The sequence below is a fragment of the Aquarana catesbeiana genome, linkage group LG03 (assembly GCF_042186555.1).
Source record: "Aquarana catesbeiana isolate 2022-GZ linkage group LG03, ASM4218655v1, whole genome shotgun sequence".
NCBI classification, from domain to species: domain Eukaryota; kingdom Metazoa; phylum Chordata; class Amphibia; order Anura; family Ranidae; genus Aquarana; species Aquarana catesbeiana.
Genome location: NC_133326.1, coordinates 49,226,751 through 49,251,462, shown reverse-complemented (window position 1 = coordinate 49,251,462; position 24,712 = coordinate 49,226,751). Strand labels below are relative to the sequence as shown.

At 43.4% G+C, this 24,712-nt stretch overlaps 1 protein-coding gene and 1 long non-coding RNA gene across 2 annotated transcripts in view; one reads left to right on the top strand and one right to left on the bottom strand.

The window, feature by feature from the left end:
• SEMA4B (semaphorin 4B) overlaps positions 1-24,712 on the bottom strand; it is a 165,694-nt gene that overhangs the window by 105,427 nt on the left and 35,555 nt on the right. The window lies entirely within an intron of this gene.
• Positions 10,555-24,712, top strand: part of LOC141134435 (uncharacterized) — a 40,225-nt gene continuing 26,067 nt past the window's right edge. The window contains exon 1 of the long non-coding RNA XR_012243150.1: positions 10,555-10,993. This is a non-coding gene — a long non-coding RNA (uncharacterized lncRNA). The remainder of the gene's footprint in view (positions 10,994-24,712) is intronic.

The window sequence follows — 24,712 nt, the reverse complement described above, 5'->3', positions numbered from 1 at the left end:
GGGAAATGCTTTTACACAAGTAAGAAATGATTTCATGATAAATAGAATACAGGGGGTATGTATGGATTACTTTTGAAAAAAAAAAAAAGGATATAGCTTAGCATCACTTTAAACCCCAATGTATCATAATGCAGCTTAAAAGTCCTTAAAGCGGGATTCCGGCTGCCTAATTTTTTTTTTTTAAAGTCAGCAGCTACAAACACTGTAGCTGCTGACTTTAAATAAGTAGACTTACCTGTCTTGGGTGCCCGCGATGTCGGCCGCCCAGGGCTGACCCGTCCCTCGGCTCTCGGGTCCCGGCACCGCCATCCTAGGTAAGGGAAACAGGCAGTGGAGCCTTGCGGCTTCACTGCCAGTTTCCTACTGCGCACACGCGAGCAGCGCAGCGATCTGTGAATGGCCCCGTGGTTTTCTGGGAACACACACAGTTCCCAGAAGGTAACGGGGCTGCTCACCAAGGAGCATTACACGCCGCGGAATAGGAATAGGCAGATTAGGAAGACTGCCTAGCAACAAGGGTTTCAGGTGAGTAATTTTTTTTTTTTTCACATGTTTTTTTAAATTTTTTTTTATTTTTGGTGCATTTTTTTTTTTTTTTGGGTGGCCCTCCACTTTAAGACTAGACACGTGCAACTAGTTTCGTAACAAATCGTAATTCAGTGAATTTTGCATTTTCCGGACATTCAGATGCATCCAAATGTCCGAATAAAAAGATTACGAATTTCAACTAATACAAAAGAAATTATAGCGGATATAACAAATGAATTAGATATGATTCGGTAATTTGTTAAAGATCTAATGAAACAAAAGGTCAACTCAAAGTAAATCTTACAGTCCAATCAGCTGATTAATTTTGTGCTGGAGGTTGGATTACTGGCAAAGTGCATTCCTGAGAACTGAGTGAGAAGGGTGTTGTATTGTATTTGAGCAGAGGAGAAGAGATATTGTCATTGTGTGTGTTAAAAGATTCAATAAACAAACGACTTTCCAAACTACGAATCATTATCACAAATATATATATATGCATACATAAATATCGAATTTCAACTTATACGAAAGAAATTATAGGGGATATAACGAATTAATTCAACATGATTCGAGATTCAGAATAAGGAATATTGACACTCTATGAATAATAACGAATTATCCGAAAATGAATTGATGTAACATAACGAATATAACAGAACGAATTTATGTATTTTCCGAATGACAACGAACCAAAACTAAACAAAATTTCCCTTTGAGCACAAGTCTACTTAAGACCCCTTTCAGACTGGGGCCGCAGCATCGCTAAAGCGCCGCTCGTTTTAGTGCTGTTTAAGCTGAGCTTTCCAGCCGCTAGCAGGGCGCTTTTATCCCCAAAGAAAGGGTTAAAAGCGCCCGTGTTGCGGTGCTTCCGAAGCACTTTTCAGGGGCCTTGGAAGCGTTGCCCATTCTTTTCGATAGGCAGGGCGTTTTGGGAGCACTTCATACAGCTCTTAATACAGCGCTCCCGAACCGCCCCAAAGATGCTGCTTGCAGGACTTTTCCTAACGTCCCGCAAGCGCACCGCCCCAGTGTGAAAAGTCACACTGAAATGAATGGGAGGCGGTTTTCAGGCGCTTTACAGGCGCTATTTCTAGCGCTAAAACGCCTGAAAACTGCCTCAGTGTGAAGGGGGTCTAAATGTGGTTGCTGCATTTGTTTTTTTTACCTTTATGTGTCACCACTGCCAGTTTTCAGGCAGAAAATACTGTAATGCCGCATACACACGATTGGAAATTCGGCCAGCAAAAGACCGATTAGAGCTTTTGGTCGGAAAATGCGACCGTGTGTGTATACTCCATCGGACTTTTGCTGGCCGAATTCCAGCCAGCAAAAGATTGAGAGCATGTTCTCAATTTTTCGGTCGGAAAAAGTTCCTATCTGAAAATGCGATCGTCTGTAGCAATTCTGAAGCGCAAACTTCCTACGCATGCTCGGAAACAATTCGACGCATGGTCGGAAGCATTGAACTTCATTTTCTCAGCTTGTCGTAGTGTTGTACGTCACCGCGTTCTTGACGGTCAAAAGTTCAGCGAACTTTTGTGTGACTGTGTGTATGCAAGGCAAGCTTGAGCGGAATTCCGTCAGAAAAACCATTCAAGATTTTTCTGACGGAAAATCCGCTCGTGTGTTTGCGGCATAAGTTTGCAATCACACTTGTATGACTCCAAAGATGCGCCGACTTTGGGATGCAACTTTTGTGCAACTTTGGATCGGTGCAAATTGGAGACGACTCTGCCTTTGACCAATGAAAAATGTTGCACACAAGTTGCATTGTATAACATTTAAGTACAACTTTCATGCAATTTCTGAAGGTTAACATTGAAGTCTATGGCCCTCAAGTTGCATAAAAGTTTTTTATTCTTGCACCTGACTGAATATTCTTTACAAAGTGAAGCTTTGCCCTATTTACATTTACTAAGGAAAATTAGTGCAATTGCACTTGCAAAGTACACTATATATTTGCCTTTAGTAAAGCCACCCCATTGCATGGATTGCCCCATGTGTTGATTTTTTTTTTTTTTTTTTTTTTTACTAAACATAGGATTTAGAAACCCTTCAGCAAATAAAATATAGAAAAAAAAAATCTATATTTTGCATTGTATAACATTCAAGTACAACTTTCATGCAACTTCTGAGGATTAACATTGAAGTCTATGGCCCTCAAGTTGCATGAAAGTCAGACCAAAGTAATGCAACTTTAAGTTGCTCATATATGAATAGTTATCAATGGAAAACATGGGGAACGACTTGTCAGGCAACTTTGTAAGGCCCCTTTCACACTTGTGCAACCTGAAAGTCGCGCGATTTTGATGTGACTTGAAGCAATGCATGTGTAATGTTGAGGTCTGGGGACCACAAGTCACCTCAAAGTCGAACCAAAGTAGTGCAGTGACTACTTTGAAGCCGCACAGATATGAATGGTACTCATTGAAAATCATGGAGAATGACTTGTCGTGTGACTTTGCAGTCCCAAGTCGCAGGACAAGTCGCACAAGTGTGAAAGGGGCCTAAGGGATTTTTTAGACCGGCAGTAAGCTTACTGCTTTCTAAAAAGCGATCTGCAGTGGATCACTTTTCAGGGGATGGTATATTAGTGATTGACTGCTACCATTACTACTTCCTCCTGAAACCTGGTTTTTTTATTTGGTTGCTTTTTTTTTAAAACTGTTGAACAGTAATTTTACATTGTGGGACTGTGGCACAACAGCACGGGCAGTTGTGGTGTGGCACCATTGAACTCAGTGAGCGAGTTTGACTTTTGCTTTTTAGTATAGAAGGACAAAATATGTATTTGCAATTTGTTGTTAAACTTGTATGCTGACCTATTTACATATCCTGCTTAGCTTGATGCAGGCTGACTCAACTTCCTGCATATTACAAAGAATAGGAGAAAGGATAGTTCTGTGATATTGACACCTGGAATTATTATGGGTCATGTCTTTAGCACACAATTTTCTTTACGGTGCGTGGCCATACCTGTCATCTAGTGTTCAGTCCATTTTACGATAAAATGTCCTAACACGTTTTTCTTCTTGTATATGTGCTCAGGGCCATCGATAATGGGGTATCATCGGTCCTCTTGAATGGGGCCTGGGCCAGCAGGGAACACCGGGCAGCAGGGGGAAAAGGATGTGGGCAGGGAGGGTGATCGAGGTGGTTGGGGGCAATTACTGGATCCCATTCCCTATATAGCTCTCTCTGCAGCAGATGAAAGCCGGCTTCTCCTCCTTTCCCTTCAACCCCCCCACCCCAATCACCCTCCCTGTAAACCATCCTCTTCCCTCTGCTGCCAGGGCCCCCTGTGTGCCCCCCCCCCCCCTCCTGCTGGCAGCTGAAGGCACACAGGAGTCACTTCTGACCGTCTATGCCAACACCAGACAATCCACCCCCCCTTCCAGTGCACAAGTAATTGAAAGCCTCAGTTGCCCATGTTTTCCTTTGAGACTGTGTAGAGGGGTGTGTGTCCTTTCCCTCCACACAGATCTCAGATTACACTCAGCTCTATGCTGTGCAGTGTGATGTCATCAGATCTCTGCCCCCTGCCTTCTGCAGCTGAGAAAAAAACGTTTGATCTGTGTGTTTTATAGATTACCAATAACAGAGAGCCATCATGTACTGTAATTGGCCAGGCCAAGACTGCCAATGCTTCAAGTGATGGTGAACACCATAGCTATAGAACTGCCAAGAAAATGTACCAAAGTAACTGGATGATGGCAGTCGCAAGAGACAGACAATTGTCTTCTTCCACCACTAAAGCCAAGTAGGTCATACTCTATGGCAGTGATGGCGAACATTGGCACCCCAGATGTTATGGAACTACATTTCCCATGATGCTCATGCACTCTGCAGTGTAGCTGAGCATCATGGGAAATGTAGTTTCAAAACATCTGGGGTACCAAGGTTCACCATCACTACTCTATGTGATATTGTGCTTAAAATAGAAATTCATTTGTAATGACACAGACATGGTTTCGCTTATAAAATTGGATAAGTTCTTTTGCCTACTAGCAGTAAAAAAATATTGTTAGATTAATGCTGTAATTATCTTGGCAATACTTGGTGATAGCCAAACATAATTAGTTTTGTTTGCATAATAAATTCCACATCATCTCAGTGACCAGTGACTCAGATACTGCCACGAATATAAAAAATTATATATAGAAAAAAATTAAACCTGACAAATAGATATTATCTAATTACTAGGATCATGTGTATTCTTCCTTGAATCTTGGTGTGCTTTGTGTATGTCTTCCAGATCTGTCTAGAAATCCAGTGTGAGACTTTCCCTCTGTGGAGGACCTTCCTGTAAAGACCGGTCACTGCTGCTCTCTCTTCTTGTGCAGGGTCACTGGTCTTGTCTCCGCCCCCTCTTGTAGTTATCTGCAGGCAACCTTTAGTGGGTGGAGCTTCATTCCTAGAAGCAGATACTACAGCTTCCATAAATGAAACAGGATCTGTGAATAGAGGACAGATGGGTGGTTGTAAGGCCATGCCCCCTCCATTCATAGATCACATTTAATTCATAGAATAGTAACCTGACCTGGTCAATCCCCCGACGCCCTATTGATGACGAAACGCGTAGGGTGAAGCCTATGACGGTGACGTCGTTACATTTATTCCTTTCGAAACGGTGGTTGGCTTGTATTGAATCAGGAAGAAGAGTGATGCTTGTGGAGACACCGCGACTTCCATTCACCCACATTGTACGATTCGCTGATATTTGAACGACCACATTGTAAGTGCAATATTTATCCTTTATTAAACGCATTTGTACATTTGACATATTACACTATGGGAGCTTCTCTTTTATATTTTCGAGCAACATGATCCATTAGCTGGCTACATTAGGAATCATCCCTTGGAGGCTTTAATCACCACCTAGGTTTTTGGGGAAACCATTAAATCCCTATGCTGGGCGAGACTGCCATAGCAGTCATCGCCATCCGGTAAGCTGAATATCATATCACTTTGGGTGTGCGGAGCCGGATGCACTACACTTTTTGTGTGTGAAAATGGTATATTTTCTATCTTTCATGGATGGACTTTAAAAGGACACTCTTGGATTTTTTTTTGTGATGGGACTTTGCTTTTCTTTTTCTTTTTCACATTAATTTCTCTGATCATATTCATTTTAGCGCTGTATCCACCCTTTTACAATTTGTTTGAAGTTTGCATACTGGACTTTTTTGATACTGGCTGCTTTTTCTTTTTCACAATTATTATTCATTCGTTTCTCTTTTTGGCATTATTATTCATCAGTTTTGCTGACGATATATATATTTTTTATTCACAATTTGTATTGTTCTCAGCGCAGCGTTGCCCCTTTGGGCTTTTTTTTTAAGTGGTGTTCCGGCCGAAATTATCCTTTTATATAAAAATACCCCTGTAATACGCAAGCTTAATGTATTCTAGTAAAGTTAGTCTGTAAACGAAGGTCTGTTTTGTTAATTTATAGCAGTAGTTTGTTATTTTATAAACTTACAACAGGCCGTGGCCATCTTAAGTGTGGGCATCTGAAGCCAGACTGTATTTCTTCCTGGATCTCATCCTTGCAGATCTCGCACATGCTCAGTGCAGCACAAGCAGTGTAATAGGATCAGGTCAGGTTTCCATAGCAACGGCAGTGTCAGAGGAAGCTGCCGCCCCTTCCCAGAAGGCATTGCAAACAGGAAATGATGCGATGGGCCGCAGCCAGGGAGGAGGAAGTGAAAAATGAATACAGCAGATATACAGTAGGTGCTGAGAAAATTTTTTTTAAAATATCCAATTCGTTTACAGTGCACAGTTTAGTGAGGGATGCTAAAGAGTTGTAAAAGTGGGTGGAACTCCACTTTAATTCATAGAAGCTGTAGTAATGGCTTCTGTGAATGGAGGAGCTGGAAAGGGTGGGCAAAGTTGGGTGTTCCTGTGTGCCTGTGACAGCTCCCTTGGTTCTATTACCCCCCACTGCACTGGAAAACTATGGTGGGAGGGGTGGGGCATCAAAGGAGGAAGATTTCTGCTAAACCAAGACACAGCAGTACAAGGTACACATCTCACTGAAGGTAAGTCGTGTCCCTTGTGCTGATTTTTGGTGGGTTTTCTTCTACGCGTAGGATTTAACTAAGGCACATTTAGCGACATTTGGTGGAGTTGTTCAATTATAAACTCATTTTAGAATGAGATACTGAATCATTTAAGGGAAACGTGGGCCGTACAGCGAAATTAGGATGTTTTAGGTTTAACTTACTACAATTTCCTTGCCAAACCACACCACCTCCTACAAACGAAAATGACTCATATCAATTCAGCAGAACTCTGGGCCTACATTGAAGATCTCAGTTCACCACTTAAGCACATAAGTTGGATCTTGGCCTAAGATTAGAGTTGATTAGTTCAGCAAATAATTTCTTAATGCAAATATCCACAGTTTTTTCACAAAACGTTTCCATTTCCTGCTGACATTTCATGGACTATCCCATGCTGCTTTGCATACCATCCCTTCCAAGCCTGTACCTGCCCTCCTTTCCAGCAGCTAGTCAGGTAGTTATAATATATGTTGGGGCAAAATAAAAGAAAACATATTCAGTTCAGTACATCTCTTCAATACATGCATATTTCCCTATGCTGCATCCCTTTACAAACATTTCTAGTACATAATCTACCTGTTGATCTGCCAGAAATCCGATGTACAGTGGAACCTCGGATTGCGAGTAACGCGGTTTATGAGCGTTTCGCAATACGAGCTATTTTTAAAAAAAAATTCTGACTCGCTTTGCCAGCGTTGTCTCGCAAGACAAGCAGGATTCAAGCCGCTGGAGTGTGCAGTACCGCATTTGGCCAGAGGTGCTGGGGCGCCAGTGACGCTTGGAAACACTCCGTTCCTGAGGGTCTCCAAGTGTCTCTGGCGCCCCCGCACCTCTGGTCACATGCGGTACTGCATAGACAAGCAGTGGCTGTGGAATGGATCTTATTTTCATTATTTCCTATGGGGAAACTGGCTTTGCTATACGAGTGCTTTGGATTACAAGCATGCTTCTAGAACAAATTATGCTCGTAATCCAGTGTATTACTGTACTCCTAGCAGTAGCTTCTTGTGTGAGCTAACAACATAAGGGGTGGATTTATTATATAAATATCTTTATTATATAAAGACTGTGCAATTGCACGCATTCTCTCCAGAGCTTAGTATATGTGGTGAAGCTTTGCTTTGTAAAAAAATTACCATATTTTGCACTCTTCAGCTTTAGTAAATCGACCCCACTGGCAAAGGTTTTTGAATGAAATGAGTTGACTCAATGATGGCAATAAAGAATTTTCTGACGAACGATTTTTCAGAATTCCCGTACGAATGTTCTAACTAATGAAAATCTACCTGTGTATGGCCGGCTTTATTGTGTCTAGCTCTGCAGCAATGAAGAAGGTGAAAAGGGAAGTACACAAAGTAGTATTAGAGGGAGTGTTCATTAGACTTTGACCTGGATACATGACGTTTTATTGATGGAGTGGTAAAAGCAGACAAGACATACATATAATTACAGCCATTAAGGAACTAGTTGCAAAGTATACCCTTTAACATAAAAGTCCTCATTAGCAGTAAACATCACCTACATGGAAATTAAAGCTTGAGCAGAGTTTCCTTTCCACACTTTGGTATTCTCCTTCCATGTTATAATAGCAGAGATTAAAGCCTTAGGAATCCTTCTATTATATGTTACTATATTCCGAAGTGCAGACACAGCACTGACAGTCCAGGCCGGCCTCAATTACCACATACTACATCTGCCTGACAACTTCTCCGAGAAATTCAGCGCTTTGAACTTTGTGTCTGGAGCTGTTACCTATGTCTACAACATAAAGCACCACTAGACAAGTATACCTGAAAAGTATAACTGGCAAAGATAAAAAAGGAATTTTTTTTTTTTTTATTTGGATACAGTGTAGAGGGGTCAGAACCCCTGTCAGGTTTTTATTGCTGTCTACGTTTTATTTGTCTTGATGACCGTTATCACCAAAAGTGTGAAAAAAAAATATAAAAAAATTGGATTGGTCACCAGTACAGGAATAGAGGGCAAATCGTCCAATAGGGACACTAGTTCCGGGGATTCCCTCATTTTAGAGGGATTTCCGCTTACATTCAGTCGTGGTGATGGGACAGGAAGTGAAGCGAAATTTCTCAGATGGGACATAGACAGACAAAAAAAAAAAAAAAAAACTTGACAGGGGTTATATATACAATGAAAAAAAAAAAAAGGTTTTACCTTTAGTTCTACTTTAGGCCCCTTTCACACTGGGGCGGTGCGGGCGCCGGCGCCGGCGGTAAAACGACACTATTTTTAGCACCGCTTTACCGTCGTTTATAGCGGCGGTATTCGGCCGCTAGCGGGGCAGTTTTACCCCCCTGCTAGCGGCCAAGAAAGGGTTAAAACCACCGCAAAGCTCTGTTGCAGCGGCGCTTTGCCGGCGGTATAGCCGCGCTGCCCCATTCATTTCAATGGGCAGGAGCTGTATACAGACCGCTCCTTCACCGCTCCAAAGATGCTGCTAGCAGGACTTTTTTTACCGTCCTGCCAGCGCATCGCTCCAGTGGGAAAGCCCTCGGGGCCCTCGGGGCTTTCACATTGGAGAGACAGGGCGCTTTGCAGGTGCTATTTTTAGAGCTGTAGCCCCTGCAAAGCGCCCCAGTGTGAAAGGGGTCTTAAAGTAGTTAAAAAAAATTTCAGCAATATAAAAAAAACTTTGCACATGAAGAAGTACAATTATCTATGTTAGAGATGCACCGAATAGAAATTTTGGTGCGGAAACCGAAAATTCAGGATGCACCAAAAATGACAATTTTTTAAATATATATATATATATATTTTTATATCTAATTGTATTATATTCAACTTTTTAAATAATATCATGAATTTAAATGAATATCAATTTTATTGTCGGCCATTATCGGCACCTTTAGTGAAAATCCCAAGAACAACGCATCCCTTAAAATTCTATGTATGTCCTCACACTGGTCCCTTGCGCTTCCGTTGTGATCCGAATCGACCTTTGGCTGTTTGGGTTTTCGGACAAGCCGAGCCGCTGCTCTGTGTGTCCATTCAGACATAGAGCCGCAGCTCGGGTCCGCCTCCACTCTCTCCTCATTGGCTCACTGACTTTCATGGACAGCAGCGGGAGCCAATGAGGAGGGAGAGTCCTGAACAGCTGAGACTCTTGTGCAACATCGCTGGATCGAGATGGGGCTCAGGTAAGTATTAGGGCGGCTGCTGCACACAGAAGGTTTTTTAAAGAGATAAAAACCTTCTGACTTTAGAGCCACTTTAAGCCTGAATTACAAAGCACAGTTTTCTTATTTTAATCTTGTTGGGTTTTTAGGACAAATATCACTTATGAATAAAATTACAATATCACAAATTTACCAACATGTATCAAATGAAGATAATTACCTCTGTATGTCGAAATAAAGGATTATTGCTGTAAAATTTAATTTATCACAGGTATTTATAAAGTACCAACAATTTACAAATACATATATTGTCAAAAGTATTGGGATACCTGCCTTTGCACGCACATGAATTTTAATGGCATCCCAGCCTTAGTCCGTAGGGTTCAATATTGAGTTGGCCCACCCTTTGCAGCTATAACAGCTTCAACTCTTCTGGAAAGGCTGTCCACAAGGTTTAGGAGAGTGTCTATGGGAATGTTTGACTATTCTTCCAGAAGCGCATTTGTAAAGTCAGGCACTGATGTTGGACGAGAAGGTCTGGCTTGCAGTCTCCGCTCTAATTCATCTCAAAGGTGTTCTATTGGGTTAAGGTCAGGACTCTGTACAGGCCAGGCCAGTTATTCCACCCCAAACTCGCTCATCCAGGTCTTTATAGACCTTGCTTTGTGCACTGGTGGGCAGTCATGTTGGAACAGGAAGGGGCCATCCCCAAACTGTTCCCACAAAGTTGGGAGCATGAAAATGTCCAAAATGTCTTGGTATGCTAACGCCTTAAACGTTTCGTTCACTGGAACTAAGGGGCCAAGCCCAACCCCTGAAAAACAACACCACACCATAATCCTCCCCAGTGGCGTCGCTATAGGGAGACGGGGGGTGCGGCCCGCACCCGGGTGTCACCCACCAGAGGGGTGACACCAGGGGCGCATCATTCATCTCTGTGCAGTGTGTGCGGGGCTGCACACATAGTTGTCTGGACCAAATCTGAGCCCCGCAGGTGCGCCTATGACTGCCGGATGCTCGGTGTCATATTAACCCCCACACACAGCACACAAAGCCGCTCCGGGTCACGATGCGTCAGACAAGCAGCGCTGAGATACCGCCCGCCCCATCTCTCCTGGCCGACTAAAGCGATCACAGGACTGACCAGCAGCATTGGCCAATCGGAAGAGATCGGGAAAGACATCCACTGACGGGCGATGTGTATGACAGCTCTACTACTGTCCCGGCGGCAGCTCCTTCTAAAGTCCAGACTGCACACCTTCTGTAAGTTGTAGCTGCTCTTCGGTAGCAGCCCCTCTTCTGTTCTGTGTAGGATGCAGTACTTTACTTTTACACTCTTGAGCCTTGCCCCCTGTACTTAGTGAGTTTTTGAACTCTGCCCCCTTTACACAGTGAGCTTTTGAATTCTGCACCCTGTACGTAGCACCATCCTGAGCCTTGTGCCCTGTATACAGCGCACTTCTGTACCCTGCCCCCTGAGTCCTGCACCCTATACATAGCGCAATCTTAAGTCCTGCACCCTGTATGTAGTGCAATCCTCTGTCCTGCATCCTGTACATAGCCCAATCCTGAGTCCTGCACCCTGTACATAACACAATCCTGAGCCCTGTACATAGCCCAATCCAGAGTCCTGCACCCTGTACATAACACAATCCTGAGCCCTGTGCATAGCACAATCCGGAGTCCTGCACCCTGTACGTAGTGCAATCTTAAGTCCTGCACCCTGTATGTAGCCCAATCCTGAGTCTTGCACCCTGTACATAGCACAATCCTGAGTCCTGCACCCTGTAACTAGCGCAATCCTGAGTCCTGCACCCTATACGTAGTCTAATCTTAAGTCCTGCACCCTGTACATAGCGCAATCATAAGTCCTGCACCCTGTACATAGTGCAATCCTGAGTCCTGCAGCCTGTACATAGCACGATCCCGAGTCCTGCACCCTGCACGTAGTGCAATCTTAAGTCCTGCACCCTGTATGTAGTGCAATCCTGAGTCCTGCACCCTGTACATAGTACAACCCTGAGTCCTGCACCCTGTACATAGCACAACCCTGAGTCCTGCACCCTGTACATAGCACAACCCTGAGTCTTGCACCCTGTACATAGCACAACCCTGAGTCCTGCACCCTGTACATAGCACAACCCTGAGTCCTGCACTCTGTACGTAGCGCAGTCCTGAGTCCTGCACCCTGTACACAGCACACTCCAGAGTCCTGCACATAGCGCACACCTGAGTCCTGCACTCTGCACGTAGCGCACACCTGAGTCCTGCACTCTGCACGTAGCGCACATCTGAGTCCTGCACCCTGTACGTAGCATGCAATTCAGCCGCGCCTACCCTTTTATGCAGTGTGCTTCCCCTGTGGGGGCTTGGTTGAGCCATGGGTGACACCATCAAGTGCACTGTGGCAGGCTGAACAGGAGAGCCTGATGTGCTAGCCTTCCAAGTGTACTGCTCTGTTCTGCTCATACTGTCACTCCACAGCAGCAGGACAGAGCACTGTGGAAGGCTGGAGAAGAAAGCCGCTCCGATGCGGTAAAACATGGGGGGGGGGAGGGGGTGACACCATGTTTTTCTGCACCAGGTGACACCAACCTTAGTGACGCCACTGATCCTCCCTCCTATCCCCATGTATTCAGAGGGAAAACATGCAGATAGTGTTCTGGTTCAGTAGTGTATTTAGGTTTTGTGTTGCCCTAGGCCTGACTAAACTTGTGTACCCCCTAACTTAAATATGACCCACCCCTTCCTGTCAAGGCCACACCCCTTGCTGTTTAAGACCCACCCTGAAATTTTCGAGTGGGGACACTAGTTCTGAGGGCGGGGGGGGGGGTGTCAATGGATTCCCTTAATTTGCATAGATTTCCTCTCACTTCCTGTTTGGCTATGATGCAGGAAGTGAAGGGAAATCTCTGCAATGGGACAGGGATGGTAAAAAACAAACTGACAGGGGTTATAACCCTCCCTTATTCTATCCAAAATAGAAAAAAAAGTGTTGCCTATAGTTCTACTTTAAGCACAAATGTCTGATAATTTTATGGAGAGGACTAAGAAGATATAACCATGCCAATGGTGCAGCAGAAAACATACAGCACAGTGAGGAAGGTTTGTGGTCCAGGATGAGAAGACAGTCAAAATTAGAAGCGGCGCACCCCCCCCCCCCACAGTTGCGGAATGCCGGCCGCCCGCATACTGGAAGCAGTGCGGCGGCTTTATGGATGAACTAGACTAATTTGCCTCTCAGCCCAGTCCACCCCATAAGGCTGGCGATATGCTAATGCCCTGTACACACGATCGGACACTGATCAGACATTCCGACAACAAAATCCATGGATTTCTTCCGACGGATGTTGGGTCAAACTTGTCTTGCATACACGGTCACACAAAGTTGTCGGAAAATCTGATCGTTCTGAACGCAGTAACGTAAAACACGTACGTCAGGACTATAAACGGGGCAGTAGCCAATAGCTTTCATCTCTTAATTTATTCTGAGCATGTGTGGCACTTTGTCCGTCGGATTTGTGTACACACGATCGGAATTTCCGACAACGGATTTTGTTGTCGGAAAATTTTATAGCCTGCTCTCAAACTTTGTGTGTCGGAAATTCATATGAAAAATGTGTGATGGAGCCCACACACGGTCGGAATTTCCGACAACAAGGTCCTATCACACATTTTCCATCGGAAAATCCGACCGTGTGTACAGGGCATAACAGTGTAGCGCAAGCCAACGGGGACTCTTTCCGTGCTGTCCCCCTGCAAAGTGCTGCCCTAGGCCTGGGCCTTGTCAATCTAGGATAAAGCGTTGTTCTGGTTGGGATTTGAACCATTAAGCTGCTGTGCTGCCCCTTCACTGGTTGATTTTCATCTGTATTTCTTTTTAAAATTTTTAGCAGATGATGAGCAGTTATTGAGTCCACTTTCCTTAAAAAGCAAGTAATCCGAAAACTGATTAGTCTGCAGGTTTAATCACCTGAAGCCTCTCTCAGACGCCGGTGCAGAATTACATTAGAGCCTTGAGTAAGCAAATAAATCTGCACATGTTCCATGGCTGTCAGTCAGTATATCCATATATAGTATACGCGGTATAAATCTGCTTTATAGTTGCCGCTCACTTCTGTATGATCTTCCATCCCTGTCTATTACTGTACACTCGGGATGATTGGCGGGATTTCAGTGAAATGGTTGTCAGCAAAAATTTTGCAGATACCGAACTCTCTATTTTGCACACTGGGATACTTTGGGGGGGAAGTTAGTCAGGCTTCGTGTGTGCGAGTCGGGAATGCATGCATAATTGCGCACATTCCCGACCTGCAGGCAAAAGATGCTGCTCTTTAGCAAATGTGCGGGGGAGGGGGGGCATTAATTCTTAATTGATATACCTGCGCAAAATGGCATCCAGCAGTTCTGCGCGTTGTTAAAAAGGGGGGTCAAGGACTTCTTTCCCTGTGTTTTCCATGGGTACAAATGGGATGCTATTCCCGTGATGTGTACCCAGGAGAAATGCAGGGAAAGAAGTCCATGACCGCACCGTGCGCACAGAGCCGCATGATGCCACAGCATTTTTTAACAGGGGTCAGGGACTTTTTCCCCCATGTTTCTTGTGGGTACAACAGCCTGTTCAAATGAATGTCCTGCTGTTACCCATGACATGCACACACAATTGTGCACACACAAGTGTAAACCTAGCTTTAGTGTCATTTATTTGATTTTCTTCTTGTTTGTGTTGCTTTTTTTTTACTTTTTTGTTTATTAGTGTTAATTTTCTAAGTACTGCTGCTTTAAGGGCCCATTTTCACCTGGGGGGGTTATTTACGAAAAGCAAATCCATTTTGTTCTACAAGTGCAAAGTGCACTCGAAACTGCACTGAAAGTGCACTTGGAAGTGCAGTCGCTGTAAATCTGAGATCTGAAATGAGTGGAAGCTCTGCTGATTTTATCATCCAATCATGTGCAAGCTAAAATGCTGTTTTTTATTTTCCTTGCACGTCCCCCTCGGATCTACAGCGACTGCACTTCCAAGTGCACTTTTAGTGCAATTTCAAGTGCACTTTGCACTTGTAGTTTGCACTTGTAGTGCAAAGTGGATTTGCCTTTCATAAATAACCCTCCTAATATGTCTTTTTTCCTGTGGTATCAGTTCACATCATTGAATTGTGTGGTTAAAAAAAAAAAAAAATACTGCCTCCAGCACTTCTTTTCTGCACAGTGGGTTGTGACATAAAACCACATTCCAATGCCGCTGTGGTGAATAGAGTTTAAAGTGGTTCTAAAGCCAAACGTTTTTCCTTTTACCTTAATGCATTACATGCATTAAAGTGATTGTAAAGCCTTAATGGTTCTTCATTTTAATGCATTCTATGCACGAAGGTGAAAAACCTTCTTTGCTGCAGCTCCCCCCCCCTGTTTTCTTACCCGAGCCTGATCCAGCGATGTGCACAAGTGCAGCCGCTGTCGCTTTCCTCATTGGACAGACTGATAGCTGCAGAAGTCATTGGCCCCCGCTGCTGTCAATCAAAAACTGTGACATGGGAGCGGAGTCCCGCAGTCACGCCGAAAGTGGGAGACGGGGCAGAAGCGTGCTGTGTGTCTATGGATGCACACAGTCTGGCTCAGGAGTGAGCCCGCATGCCACCATAGGAAGTGTGCTCCTATGGTGGCACACAAAGAAGAGAAGGAGCCAAGATTCCCAGCAGGGGGACCTCAGAAGAGGAGGTTTGAGGCTGCTCTGTGCAATACCATTGCACAAAGCAGGTAAGTATAACATGTTTGTTATTTTAATAAAAAAAAAAATCAAATCTTTACAACCGCTTCAATAAAGGAAACAGTAAGATGTGCCGGGATTGGTGCTTTGGCCTCTCAGCGCACACCAGCAGTCATGTGATCAGAGATTAGCTAGTGTGAACCTCAGTTTTTAATTTAACTTTTTTTCGCTGTCTGTTTTGAATAGAGCTCTCTGGGGGGAGAGGGGTGTCAGGACAAGTCTGATCATTGGAGGAGAGCTGGCTGAGTTCCCAGCACAGCTAGAGAACTGACCATGGTGTGTTCTCCTGCTTAGTGTGGTAAGTTTTTAACCGTTTCAGCCCCAGAAGATTTGGCTGCTGAATGACCAGGCCATTTTTTTGCGATTTGGCACTGCGTCAATTTAACTGACAAGTGCGCGGTCGTGCAGCGCTGCACCTAAACAAAATTGACGTCCCTTTTTTACCACAAATAGAGCTTTCTTTTGGTGGTATTTGATCATCTTTTTCGTTTTTATTTTTTGCGCTATAAACAAAAAAAGATCGACAATTTTGAAAAAAAAAACCCACAATATTTTGTACTTTTTGCAAATAGCACTATTTTTTTTTTAAAAAAAGCTAATTTTTTTAGGCCAATATGTATTCTTCTACTTATTTTTGGTAATAAAAATAGCAATAAGCGCATATTGATTGGTTTGCACAAAAGTTATAGCCTCTACAAAATAGGGGAATAGATTTATAGCATTTTTATTATTGTTTTTTTTTTTTTACTAGTAATGGCGGCGATCTGCGATTTTTATCGGGACTGCAACATTATGGCGGACACAGCGGACACTTTTGACACATTTTTGGGACCATTGGCATTTATACAGCGATCAGTGCTATAAAAATGCTATAAAAATGCACTGATTACTGTAAAAATGTCACTGGCAGGGAAGGGGTTAACACTAGGGGGGCGATCAAGGGGTTAAAGTGGTGTTCCGGCCGAAATGATACTTTTTAAATAAAAATACCCCTATAATACACAAGCTTAATGTATTCTAGCAAAGTTAGTCTGTAAACGAAGGTCTGTTTTGTTAGTTTATAGCAGTAGTTTGTTATTTTATAAACTTACAGCAGGCCGTGGCCATCTTAAGTGTGGGCATCTGAAGCCAGACTGTATTTCTTCCTGGATCTCATCCTTGCAGATCTCGCACATGCTCAGTGCAGCACAAGCAGTGTAATAGGTTTCAGGTCAGGTTTCCATAGCAACGGCAGTTTCAGAAGAAGTTGCCGCCCCTTCCCAGAAAGCATTGCAAACAGGAAATGAGGCGATGGGCTGCGGCCAGGGAGGAGGAAGTGAAAAATGAATACAGCAGATATAGAGTAGGTGCTGAGAAAAAAAATAAAAAAATATCCAATTTGTTTACAGTGCACAGTACAGTGTTTAGTGAGGGATGCTGAAGAGTTGTAAAAGTGGGTGGAACTCCACTTTAATTGTGTTCCCTCTCTGTGTTCTAACTGAAGGGGAGATGGGACTGTTTAGGGGAGATGACAGATCACTGTTCATACTTTGTATGAACAGACGATCAGTCTCTTCTCCCCTCAGAGAACCGGGTTCTGTGTGTTTACACACACAGTTCCCAGTTCTCGGAGTGTCACCAGTGATCGCGGGAGCCCGGCGGTGATCACGACCACTGGGCACTCGCATCAGCTCCAGGGGCGAGCAGCGGGCACGCCCCCGGAGGTGCGCACACGCCACTAGGGCCCACAGGGAGAAGCGACATTACATAACGTCATTTCGCCCAGCCGTGCCATTCTGCCGCAGTAAAACTTCAGCGGCTGGTTGGCAGGTGGTTAATAGGAAAGCAGAGGGACTGGCAGGGATTTAACATAAAGGAAGCGATACAAAGAGAACATATTTTCTCATACAAGTACACGGTACAGCAGTCACATATCAGGAATATGACATGTTGGGAGTAACATATTCTTTAAGGTGGAGCATTGATTGCTGCCAAGCTATGGGGGATTTGAGACAGACTCCTCCATGCAAGGCTCTGGAGAGTTTTAAGAAGATAGTAGTCAAGCCCAACAGAGTCCACCCAAAACTGAGTGGATTGGTGTATATGATTTTTAGGGTATGTATGGGTTTTAAAGAATACCAGAGTATCACTGGTACAAGCAATATCAGTTATAACCATTCTGTATGCAGACCTCCCAACTTTCTGGGGTGAGAAAGAGGATCAACCTATAGTACAAAGTGTGTAGGCAAAGGACACTCCTCTCCTAGCCCTCCAGTTATGTGACTCGTTAGGAATCAATAACCAAAAAATAATTGACTAACCTACAAGAGGTTTTTCCATTACTTTGGAGGAGATTTACTAAAACTGGAGCACTCAGAATCTGATGCAGCTGTGCATGGTAGCCAATCAGCTTCTAAGTTCAGCTTGATCAATTAAGCTTGGATAATAAAGGTACGTTCACACTGAGCGCGGGTTTGAAATGGTGCGAGTTCAGCTGAACTCGCACCATTTTAAACCCACATTTCAGTGCAATTTTGGGGTAGATCTGAAAGACATCTGTGCCCGAAGTCGTCAAAAGTAGTGCAGGAACTACTTTTGGAAATCAGTGCGATGCCGCAAAGTCGGCGTCGCACCAATTGGGACAAATCTCTATGAATCTTTTATACTGTTTTTGTTAAAACAATAACGTGATAATGAAAAGAGTTTTGTGAAAGGTTTAATGTGGTGTAACACTTTCGGTAATTAAAGTGACGCTAAACGATATCTTTATTCTCCCAAAAATAATCCATACACATCCAGTACTTAATGGCCCTGTAATCTATTTTTCATGAAATCATTTCTTGTGTTTCTCTGTCTCCTTGTAACAAGCTCTGTGAGTTCCCGAAGCTCTATTTTTCCTTCTCACTTCCATTTGTTTGGAAGGAGCATTGCATGTTAGTTGCAGTTACTCTACTAGTAATCAGCGGTGGCAATGTGACGTCACGGACTTGGCTCCTCCCTCCTAGACGTGTAGCGTAGGTACTGAGGAAGCCTAATGAGAGGGCGATACGCGTCTAGGAGGGAGGAGCCAAGCCTGTGATGTCACGCTGCCACCACTGTACGTAGAGGAGAGGTGATATATAAATTCAGCGCTTAGGTGTAGGCTAGGCTGCAGCCTCCCCTTAAGGCTCCAGAGTTTGGGGCACCAGCAGTGTAAAAGATATATGTAAGTGTAGGGGTAGTGGCACTGCCCGTCACCTGAAGAGTGAACCTCCTCCGTCTCACAGAGAGGAAGAACGGGGAAATGCTGATGTAAACAAGCATTTCCCCGTTCTGCCTAATGACACTGACAAAGATCACAGCTCCCTGTGATCGGGAGCGGTGATCAGTGCCATGTCACATGTAGCCACACCCCCCCACAGTTAGAATCACTCCCTAGGACACATTTAACCCCTACAGTGCCACCTAGTGTTAACCCCTTCACTGCTCGCTGTATAAATGTGACTGGTCCCAAAATAGCGCCAAAAGTGTCCGATTTGTCCGCCATAATGTCACAGTCATGATAAAAATCACAGATTGCTGCCATTACTAGTTAAAAAAAAAAATATTAATAAAAATTTGCGCAAACCAATCAAACGCTTATTTTTTTTACCAAAAATATGTAGAAGAATACATAACGGCCTAAACTGAGGAAAAAAAAACTTTTTTTTAATATATTTTTGGGGGATATTTATTATAGCAAAAGTAAAAAATATTGCGTTTTTTTCAGAATTGATGTCTGTTCCTAGTAATCAGGAACACCAATCTCTCTCTACTCCCAGTCAGTCCCCTCCCCCCACAGTTAGAAACACCTCCCTAGAGAACACTTAACCCCTTAATCGCCCCCTAGTATTAACCCCTGCCCTGCCAGTGACATTTATACAGTAATCAGTGGCCATTTTTAGCTCTGATCGCTGTATACATGTCAGTGGTCCCAAAAAAGTGTCAAAAGTGTCCGATTTGTCCGCCGCAATGTCTCAGTCCCACTAAAAATTGCTGATTACCACCATTACTAGTAAAAAAAAAAAAAAAAAATAAAAAAATGCCATAAATCTATCCGCTATTTTGTAGACGCTATAACATTTGCGCAAACCAATCAATATACGCTTATTGCGATTTTGTTTACCAAAAATACGTAGAAGAATACATATCTGCCTAAACTGATGAAGACATTTTTTTTTTTATTATTTGGGATATTTATTATAGCAAAAAGTAAAAAATATTGCGTTTTTTTCAAAATCGACGCTCTTGTTTTGTTTATAGCGCAAAAAATAAACACCGCAAAGGTGATCAAATACCACCAAAAGAAAGCTCTATTTGTGGAGAAAAAAGGACGTCAATTTTGTTTGGGAGCCACGTCGCATGACCGCGCAATTGTCAGTTAAAGCGACGCAATCGCAAAAAACGCTCTGGTCTTTGGGCAGCCAAATGGTCCGGGTCTGAAGTGGTTAAGGCTCCATGCACACTGGGCTTAAAAAAAAAACGTCTGTTCTCTTTGGAGTAAAAAACCCTCATATAGAGCATTTTTTGTACAAAGTTTAGACGAGTTTAGGAGACTTTTACATTTTTTCTGCCAGTGAGCTCCAATGAGAAACGCGAATGAGAAGGGTTTTTTTTCCTGCCTCTAAACAATGATCTCAAAATATGCCTGTAAATGTCCTAATATACATGGACACATAGGGGGGTTATTTATGAAAGGAAATCCACTTTGCACTGCAGGTGCACTTGGAAGTGCAGTCGCTCTAAATCTAAGGAGTAGATCTGAAACGAGTGGAAGCTCTGCTGATTTTATCATCCAATCATGTGCAAGCTAAAATGCTGTTTTTTATTTTCCTTGCATGTCGGATCTACAGCGACTTTACTTCCAAGTGCACTTGCAGTGCAAAGTGGATTTTCCTTTCGTAAATAACCCCCATAGGATAACATTGAGTTGCTTCTACAGGCAGAACACAAAACTCCTGTAGGATCAGTAGAAGTTTTTTACACCAGTGTGCATGGAGCCTAAATGGCTCACCCAGCAATCGTGATAGGATGATGTGTTATCTATTTAGTGGGAAGAATTCCAGCTGTCTGCCCATAGTGTTATCGGTGGGGGGGGGACGTGAACTCCAGGTGATGGAAGTGCAGCTCTCTACTCACAGATGGCAACTTACACCAAGAAAAAACCAAAGCTATGCAGGTCTGTTCTACCCCAAACACATTCATCATGGTGCTCAGGCTGGAGATAGGAGGAAATCTGCTTGTCTGAACCTGTCTTCCCTGCACAGCCTGAACAAACAGGTTGATGAAGGATTAGATATTTAAATCTCTGACATGAACTGTACACTCTGCATGTGTGCAGAAAACACCCGGCCGGCCGTGTCAATCTGCAGTGCTTAGTCATGTATACAGGACTGGCAGAATCTGTATTCTAAGGAATGTTGAAGAGGCTGTAAATAAAGGCTGAAGGTTTTTTTTATCCTTATGCATTAAGAGAAAAAACCTTCAGTGTTCAGCAGCACCCCCCCCCCCTCCTCGGCCCCCCTTATACTTACCTGAGCCCCATCTCGATCCAGCGGTGTTGAACGAGAGCCTCAGCTGGGACTCTCCCTCCTGATTGGCTGAGACACAGCAGCGGGCATATCTCCCAACTTACTGAGATGGGAATGAGGGACACCTATTAGCAAAAGTACGTAGGCACAGGACACACCCCCTGCCACACCCCCCTAAAGGAGAATTGTGCCCTTGAGCTTTTTTTTACCACTACTAATTCCCATTATATTGGCTTTTGGAATTTAATTATGCAGCACTTTAGAAATTGGATAAAAGGTTTAGCACTGTAAAACACTTTTTGATAGATAAATAGTGCATTTTGTATACAACTATATAGATCAGACCAAAATGAGGGACAAATGAGGAGGAATGAGGGACAGGGGGACTTTGTTCCAAATCAGGGACAGTCCCTCGAAATCAGGGACAGTTGGGAGCTATGGCAGCAGGCGCCATTGGCTCCCGCTGTTGTCAGAGTCAGTGTGCCAATGAGGAGAGAGAGGGGGCGGGGCCAAGCCACAGCTCTGTGTCTGAATGGACACACAGACATAGCTCCCAACTGTCCCTTTTTTTGGAGGGACTATTCCTGATTTGGGGCAATGTCCCTCTGTCCCCCTCTTTTGTCTCTCATTTTGGTCTGATCTATAAAGTTGTATATAAAATGCACTTTTTATCTTTCAAAAAGGGTTTCCCAGTGCTAAACCTTTCATCCAAATTCTAAATTGCTGCATTTGTAGGAATCTACTATTCCTTTATATTGGCATTTGTATTAGCCAATATAAAGGAATAGTAGAGGTAACAAAATGTCCCTTGTGGATTTCATTAACCTTCTTTTTTTTTTCTGGGTTAATTCTCCTTTAAGGGGGCGTGGCAGGGGGCATGTCCTATGCCTACATACATTTGCTAGTAGGTGTCCCTCATTCTCATCTCAAAATGTTGGGAGGTATGCACAGAGCAGGGGCTCGGGTGCCCCCATAGTAAGCTGCTTGCTGTGGGGACACTTGAAAAAAAAAAAAGAGAAGTCCTGGAAACTTTGTACCATCGGAGAGAGAGAGGTACTCTCCTGTCTAGATATGAGGGAGGTGTAATCAAACATAAAAAAAAAAAGTAAAAAACAAAAAAGAAAAGATAAACACACCCCATTGAGTTACCTCTACAAAAGTTTATTGGCATATAAAATATTGAAATAGTTATCAGCAAGAAATTCAACCTCAAAGTTCCTAAGGCTCGGTTCACATATACGCAAATTGGATGCATTTTTAACCACTTCAGCCCCAGAAGGATTTGCCCCCTTAATGACCAGGCCATTTTTTGCACAGCCGTGCAACGTAATACCCAAGCAAAATTGCTGTCCTTTTTTTTTTCTCCACAGATAGAGCTTTCTTTTGGTGGTATTTGATCATCTCTGTGTTTTTTTTTTTTTGCGCTATAAACAAAAAGAGGGACAACTTTGAAAAATAAAACAATATTTTTTAGTTTTTGCTATAAAAAATATCCCCAATTTAAAAAAAAATCTGTTTAGGCCTATATATATTCTTCTACATATTTTTGGTAAAAAATAATATAAAAAATAAAATAAAAAAATTAAAAAAATTAAAAAAAAAAAAATCGCAAAAAAAGCTTATATTGATTGGTTTGCGCAAAATAGGGGATAGATTTATGGCAATTTTATTTTTATTTTTCTTACTAGTAATGGTGGCGATCAGCGATTTTTATCGGGGCTGTGACATTGTGGCGGACAGATCGGACACTTTTGACACCTTGACATTTTTGGGATTAGTGCTATAAAAATGCACTGATTACTGTGTAAATGTCACCGGTAGGGAATGGGTTAACACTAGGGGGCGATCAAGGGGTTAAATGTGTTCCCTCAGTGTGTTTCTTACTGTGGGGGGATGTGACTGACTAGAGGAGAAGCCAGATCGTTGTTCCTAGCTAGTAGTAACAGACGATCTCTCTCTCCTCTACTGACAGAATTACACACACAAATGCCCATTCTGTCTCTCGTGCCCGTGATCACGCGTTGCCGGCAGTCATTGCGACCGCCGGCCATGCGCGTCGGCTCCCCCACGATGTAGCGGGCACGCGCCTGCTCCAGCTGTTTAAAGTCGGCTAGTGGTTAACCACATCCAAATCGCATAACATGTGAATCGGACCGGCTTTCAATGGAGCCGGTTCACACATGTGCGGGGTGTGGCCGCAGGTGCGGTTTTAAAAAGGGTCCTGTGCGTTTTTTGGGTTTTGGTTTAGGTGCGATTTCAGGTACAATTTCAGACCTGGGCCAGCGAACAGAACCGCACCGGACTGCTGCACTGAAACCGCGTCCGCATATGTGTGAACCCAGCCTTAGGTTTTTTCATACGGTACTGATATATGAACATCAGATATTCATGGCAGAAAAATCTTGCGTAAAAAAACAATTATGGGCTGTATTATACATACATATATGTGGGTATATACGCGTATTTGTGTGTATTTTTTGTATAATTCTTCTAGCTGTTTTTTGTCGAGTGGGTGTGATTTAATGCATACACACCAAAAATACTGACAATGAGCACAGATTTTTTTTTTCTTTTACTAATCTATACACAGCTCTATCCTGTGTGTGCAGGCCCATTAAAAACAATTCAGACACAGGAGACAAATAGCAGTGCTCTAACATGGGAACACACCCTGGATAAATTGGTGGAATCCTTAAGCTGGCCATACACCATACAATTTTCCTGTTCAATTTTCTTTAGATTTACCTTCAACTATGTAGTACAAGGGCCTGCCTGATTGCATCCAAATTGAAAGTGTTTAGGTTTGACCTCCTATTATATGGTTTTGGTAAATCTAAAGGAAAGTTGAACAGGAAAATTGAATAGTGTATGGCCAGCCTTATGCCGCGTACACACGGTCGGACTTTTCGTCTACAAAAGTCCGACAGCCTGTCCGACATACTTCCGACGTACCTTCGGCGGACTTGCGGCAGACTTTCTTACGAACGGACTTGCCTACACACGACCACACAAAAGTCCGACGGATTCGTACGTGATGACGTACACCGGACTAAAATAAGGAAGTTCATAGCCAGTAGCCAATAGCTGCCCTAGCATGGGTTTTTGTCCGTCGGACTAGCACACAGACGAGCGGATTTCGGGGTCCGTCGTACTTACGACGTAAAGATTTGAAGCATGTTTCAAATCTAAAGTCCGTCGGATTTGAGGCTAAAAAAGTCCGTTGAAAGTCCGGAGAAGCCCACACACGATCGGATTACCAGCCAGCTTTAGTCCGTCAGCGTCCGTTGGACTTTTGTAGACGAAAAGTCCGACCGTGTGTACGCGGCATAACACAGGAGCTCAGAATCCAAAATATCCTCCATCCACTGGGTACAATATGAAATTAGTAGAGAGCGCCGGCAACTCAAAAATCCTTTAGAAAATGTTATTTATGGCATAACAGTGATAAACCACCTCAATACCGGGCACTTTCCCCCCGTCCTGTCCAGGACAATTTTCAGCTTTCAGTGCTGTCGCACTTTGAATGACAATTGCGCTGTCATGCAACACTGTACTCAAACAACATTTTTATTTCTTTTGGTAGTATTTGATCACCACTGGGGTTTTTATTTTTTGCTAAACAAACTAAAAAAGACAGAAATTTTTGAAAAAAAAAAAAAAACTGATGGGCACTGATATACAGCACTGATA